Here is a 6267-nt window from a genome sequence, read left to right as displayed (position 1 = left end):
CAAACATCAGCTTCGAAGATCTGCAACTACCCATTGGCCTCAGTGTCGCCTTCCATGGCGCCATTGCTTCAGAGCTAGCTCTCGCTCAGCGCATCGTCGAACTGAAGCAAAAGATTGACTATGAAAAGGCTCAGTTCAAGAAGCATATGGCCAAGCTCAGCGTGCAAGAGGTGAAAAACTTCAAGATTATGCTGCACGAGCTCAAAGAAGCCTTTCTCAAGAAACACGCAGAAGCTCAGGGTTCTCGGGAGCGCATGAAGAGCCTGGCTGACAAGTGTGTGCAAGGCTACAACGAGGCTGAGAAGCGCAAGGCCCTTGGGCGTCCGGGCATTGATCCCAGGATGGCTGCTAAGCAGAAGAAGAAGCCCACTGTGCCGAACCCAACGCACCACAGGCAGGAAGCAGATCCCATTGTCTTCCCAACTAGCATGACTGGCTCGAAGCCAAAGGCCCGGTCAACCGCTTCAGAGCTGAAGAAGACGAGGACTGCTGAGGCTGAAGCAGAAAGAGGAAACATCCTGAAGCCTCTGCCACTGCTCCCTCCAAGAAGAAGCGGAAGACCAAGAAGGAACGGTGCTCCCACAGAGCCCTTGATTGTTGAACCCATCTCCATGGTTCACCCTGACACTGAACCGCAAGAACGTCAACTGACTGTCCATGAGCCTGCTTTCACAGAGGCTCATGAAGCTGAAGACTTTCCAGCAGCTGATCCCATCGCTGCTGAAGACATTGGTCACCATGACCATGTTGAAGATGATGCAGTCTTCCTCAGCTCGAGCACCAACAGGTATCATCGCCTGTGCTAACGCACAGCGAACTCATCAGCATTGGTCGTCCTCTGACGCCAATTGCTCAGGATGCATCATGGGCTGATCGCCCACAAGAGGAAGAAGACTTTGAGGCCCAGCCAACTCCAACTCCACAGGCGTCGCCAGCGTTATGCGCAGGCTTCGCAAAGGACCAAGGCCTCCAGTCTCTGAGTCTGAAGCTAAAGCTGCTGAAGACATTCCGGCTGCATCAGCCGATGAAGAAGAACCCAAAGCTGCTACTCTCCCCGTCCCACCAAGAAGCTGTTCTCGAGGAGAACGTGACTGTGACCGACCCTCCAGCTCGTCAAGTGGAGGTTGAAAATCTTGAGGCTGCCACCACCAACACCAATGAAGCCACTGACGCTGTCATGGCTGAAGCTAATGTGGAGCCTTCACCAACCCAAGCACCAGAAGTCAGCGAAGCCACTGATCCCACTGCTTCTGTTCCTGCGCCTGCTGCCGGTCCTCAGTTCGACTATCATGTTGAGCACAGGCCTCAGGTACAGCTACCGCAATTCCCGATTGCCCAGGTTTCCAGGTCCTGCATCAGCACCTGGATCCTTCAATGTCAATGGCTTCAGAGCAGACAACACTTTCTTCAATAGCTCCAGGAACCCCTACTCAAGGGAAAGAATATCATCTGATCGGTTCTGGAGCTATCCGCAGCGAAGCTATTACTCCTGCATTCTATACAATCAAGGTCGCATCTTCCCACACAAGCGTCTTGACATTGAAGCAATAGCTGGTCTGCCCTGTCTGGAAGAAGCTCTGGATTGCTTCAAAGAGGTTGGACTGTTGCTGTTCGTCACTGACCAAGAGCATTGGAATGAAGACTTGCTGCTCCAATTCTATGCCACACTTCACATCCGCGGGTACAACAGAGATCCAAAGACTTGGGTCCTGGAGTGAATGACAGGAAACGTTCATCACGAAGCCAAAGCCTTTGACATCATTGAGCTCACTGGTCTACCCACTCCTGGCGATCTCTATGAATCTGGCTGTCAACTTCATAGTGAAGCTGTAGAGAGCATCTTTCAGAAGCATGAACCTAACATGAGTCAGATGCTCAGTATGATGAAGCCATTGCCCCAAGATGCTGCATATCCCAAAGAGTTCTTTGTTGAAGACCTAGAGTATCTGCCAAGGACTATTTATCACATCATAAGGCGAACTCTCTGGCCCATCAAAGGACACTCTCCACATGCCAAGCTGGAAGGTGCAATGAAGACTTTGGTCTTCTATATTCTTCATGGCAAATGCTTCAATGCACAGGACTTCTTCATTCGCCAACTTGCTGCATCAGGCTCTGATCTTTTTGGCTTGAAGTTCTACGCCCCATGGGTAATGCGGCTGATCAAACTTCACTCCGCTATCTCATATCAGCCATCTGCTCGCAATCATCGGATCTTTCTGCCTAATGTGGATATGTCTATTGAAGCCATCTATCCTGAGCCTGCCAAGGAACCTCTAAGTCTTCAGAATGCGGAGCATCAAAGTTTTTCTCAGAACATTGAAGGAGTTGAAGCAGTCACTCATGTGTATCCTTTGGCTGGAACTACACGTGCACCACATCCTGCCCTTACTGAAGCCACCGACAGCACAACTGCCCAACGACCCAAGAAGCGCACTCGTGTTCTTAATGACCGAGAGCTTCTGGTGGCTCTTCATCAGAAACAGGATAGGCATCATGACTGGCTGAAGCGCCAAATGCAAAGCCTCTTGGTGGATGTCAACCGCATTCGCAATCTTGCCACCAAGAATTTTTGTTGCCCATGAAACCTCTCGACGCACATGGAAAGGGCTGACGCTGATGTGCTCTGAAGATGATCTTCAGAGGATGGCTTCTCTGAACGCTTCAAGTTTGACTCCACATCTCCTCGAAGGGCAGTGCTGCAACGCACTCCATCTCTTGAAGACTCTGAGTTTCTTCCTCTGCTGCAACTGTGAATGCCAGAGTGATCGAGGATGAAGACGATGCCACTTCATCGCCACCTCCTTCAGCACGCTTCGCCACTGCTCCAAGCTCTTCTGCACCGCCGAATACCACCAATGACCCTGCTGCTTCACCTACTCTTCATGGGAACGAGTAGATGCTCTATGTCTTCAAACCTTTTTGGTCCTTACTGACAAAAGGGGGAGAAGCATATGAGTTTGATAGTCTTCAAGTGGGTCCATATGGGCGGGTGCTTTATATTTTGCTTCGTGTTTACAACTCTCGTTTTGATACATTTGGTTCTTTGAGTTGTAACACTTAAACTCGATGGTCGTCTGCTACTTATTTGCCACTTTGTGATGCGATGATAAATTCCGCATGTGCGATGATAAATTCCGCACTTAGATCATTTTGCAAACGTCCATTTTCCATTATGCATGTCATTATCTTCACATATCTTCACTTGCATAGTTGATTGTCATCATAAGTTGAAGAGGATCTCCACAAGCACAACCTGCCATGTGCATTTGCATTCCAAAAGCAAATTACTTATATGCACATCTTCAGGGGGAGCCCTTGCAACTTATGAAGACAATTCCTTATCCTTTACAATTTCACATATTATATTCCCCGTTGAAAACTTCAACTAGTTTGTCATCAATCACCAAAAAGGGGGAGATTGTAAGTGCATCTAGTGCCACCCCTAGTTGGTTTTGGAGTATTGACGACAAACCTAGTTGAGGGACTAATGTGTTTGTGAGAATTGCAGGATAACACAGGTAGAAGTCCCTCATTGATTTGGTTTTCCTACCAGAGATGACCCCTAAAAACGTATGAAGACATTGATGTCAAAGGTGGTATGTGAAGATATTCATATTGAAGGCTATGACAAGAGAAGACATCGCATGAAGCCTATGGAGCTCGAAGACTCAGATCTTTCGTAGTTCTTTTTCTTGTTTATTGAGTCATAGGAACCACCGTACTGTTAAGTGGGGTCCAAGAGAACCAGTCAGAATGACTGAAGTGATGCTTAACAAAACCTATGTCTTCGAGTGAAGGACTATGAGAGCGATCTTGTCAGAGTCAGACAGTCAGCTTTGCTTGTAGCCCAAGTAAAGTTGTCGCCGTGTGTGTGTTCAAATCCTGACCGTTGGACGCGTGTCAGTTCCTTAGTGACCCAGGGTTCATTTCGGAGACAAATCAGGTCGGGTGCCTAGTGCTATAAATAGCCCACCCCCTACAACCATAAATGGTTGGCTGCTCAGAGTTAGAAACGCTTTTGTCGTTTGAGAGCAACCCACCTCCAAGCCTTTGAGAGAGAATTCCTTGCGAGGATAAAGCCCTAACCACCCAGAACCAAAGAGTGTTAGGCATCACTTAAGTCTTCCTGTCTGTGTGATCTGAAGACTTATTACACTTGAGGACTGTGAATCCTCCAACCGGTTAGGCATCGCGTTCTGAGCATCCAAGAGTCATTGTGGATCGCCGGTGAACTAAGTCTGTGAAGGTTTGGGAGTCTACCTTGAAGACTTACCAGAGTGATAGGGCAAGGTCTGTGTGACCTTAGCTCAAGGGGAATACGGTTGAGGACTGGGTGTCCCTGAGCTACGTGTTCCGGACTGGGTGTCTGGGACTGTTGTGTCCTAAGGTTTAAATACCTAGCCGCCCCAACCAGACGTACAGTTTTCACAGCAACTGGAACTGGTCCAACAAAATCATTGTCTTTCAATGAGTCACTGGGTTTCATCCTTCCCTTCCCTTACTTACTGTTACTCCTTGTGAAGTCATTTTATGATTGCTTTATCTTTTTGTCTCACTGAGTGACTGCGTGTTCTGTTTGCTTCATAATATCTTCCACCTGATCTTACTACATTTCTGGCTATTAAGTCATTGTGCTTTCACTTCCATTGAATTACTTGACTATGGTTTGCCTAGTGTAGTCTTACCTCCGCTGCATGGTAATAGGGGTTTATTTTCTATCGTTTGTCTTTTGAAACTTCCACGTTTTGAAGACATTCATAAAAATCTCCTATTCACCCCCCTCCAGTCAATATCACACACTTTCACACACCCGAGCCGAATCTACGGACGTCCGACGAGCACCGGACGTCCGGACCCTCACGAGCCTTCGGACGACCAGTGACTCCCGGACGTCCGACGCCTGTGTGTTGTTTCATGTTGGGCCGCAGCCCATGTACCCCTTCGCCCACCTAGACTATATATACTCTTCTCATACCTACGTTTTAGGGTTAGCATTGGTTTAGGTTATATTAGAGATAGAGCATTGCTCATCCACATCGGATCTACTCCACGAGAGAGACCACGGCCCCTCTTCGGAGAAGATCCCTTTGGATTCAAGACCCCTTTATGGGAAGAACCTCAAGACCTCCTCACGGAGAAGACCGGCTACCTTTGTATCGTCCTTAGTTGTCCGTGGATCGTGTGATCTCTTATGTACTCGAGGATCTAGCATATGTGTGACTATTTCTTGTTGGTTTAGTGATTTTCTCGTGTTTCCCCTCGTGTTCTCCGTGTTCTTCGCGGGATCCACTCCTTTCGTGAAACATCGGCCGATTAGAGTTCTACCCTACATCATCTTGGTATCTAGAACCACGTTGATCATGATTTCGGAGTCTCCACGTTGTGTTTCAAGCCTAGTTTTTGTTGATTTTGTCCCTAACTCGAAAATTCCCCACAAAAATAGCCCCAATTTTTTTTTTGTGATTTGTTGGTGTGTTGAAATTTTGTTGGATTGGATCTGTGGATTTGCTTTGCCTTGAGTGGATCTACCCTTTCCCCCATGTCTCCACCCTTTCCATCCATGAAATTGACCGGATATGATGAATTTCGCTATCCCCATCACGAACCCTAGCTGTTCTACCCGTGCCCAAAATTTCGCCCAGGCACCGGGCGTCCGACTGCTTCCGGACGTCCGACAACCGGACGACTAGCCCATCCCGGACGTCCAACGATACCTGACGAAACTGATTTTTTTTCAGTTTAGTCACCACCATCGCCCCACTTCCGCATACGCACTCCCACCACCGTTACACCATCACCACTTCCACATACCACCACCATTGCTTACCTGTTTCACACTCTGACACGTGTTGCCAGTTCGGCTATTTAGGTACGGTTCGACATCAACATCGCCGCCGCTCATCTTCGCCATGAACGCGTCCTCAACAACGACCACCTCGACTACATCTTGGTATTCATGCCACAATTTCGACACCATACCGTAAGCATGTAGCGGTAACCTCATAGCCTTACTCCTCTTCATGTTGGGTTTGGACATATCATTCTTGCCATTACATTGATAGCCATCATAGCCTTACTCCTTTGCGTCGCTTACCCATCTAGACTAGCTTTTGAGTATTGCCGGCAATGATACTTGTGCACTTTAGTGATCATACTTCCCATAGCATACATACATCATTGGTGCATATCTTGGTATCATCTCATACACAATTGCTATCTTGGTTCGTGAAGCATTGCATGAGAAAAGAGCTCAAACAACAAAGA

The sequence above is a fragment of the Triticum urartu genome, chromosome 3 (assembly GCF_003073215.2).
Source record: "Triticum urartu cultivar G1812 chromosome 3, Tu2.1, whole genome shotgun sequence".
Taxonomy (NCBI): Eukaryota; Viridiplantae; Streptophyta; class Magnoliopsida; order Poales; family Poaceae; genus Triticum; species Triticum urartu.
Note: the sequence above shows the minus strand (reverse complement) of the source record.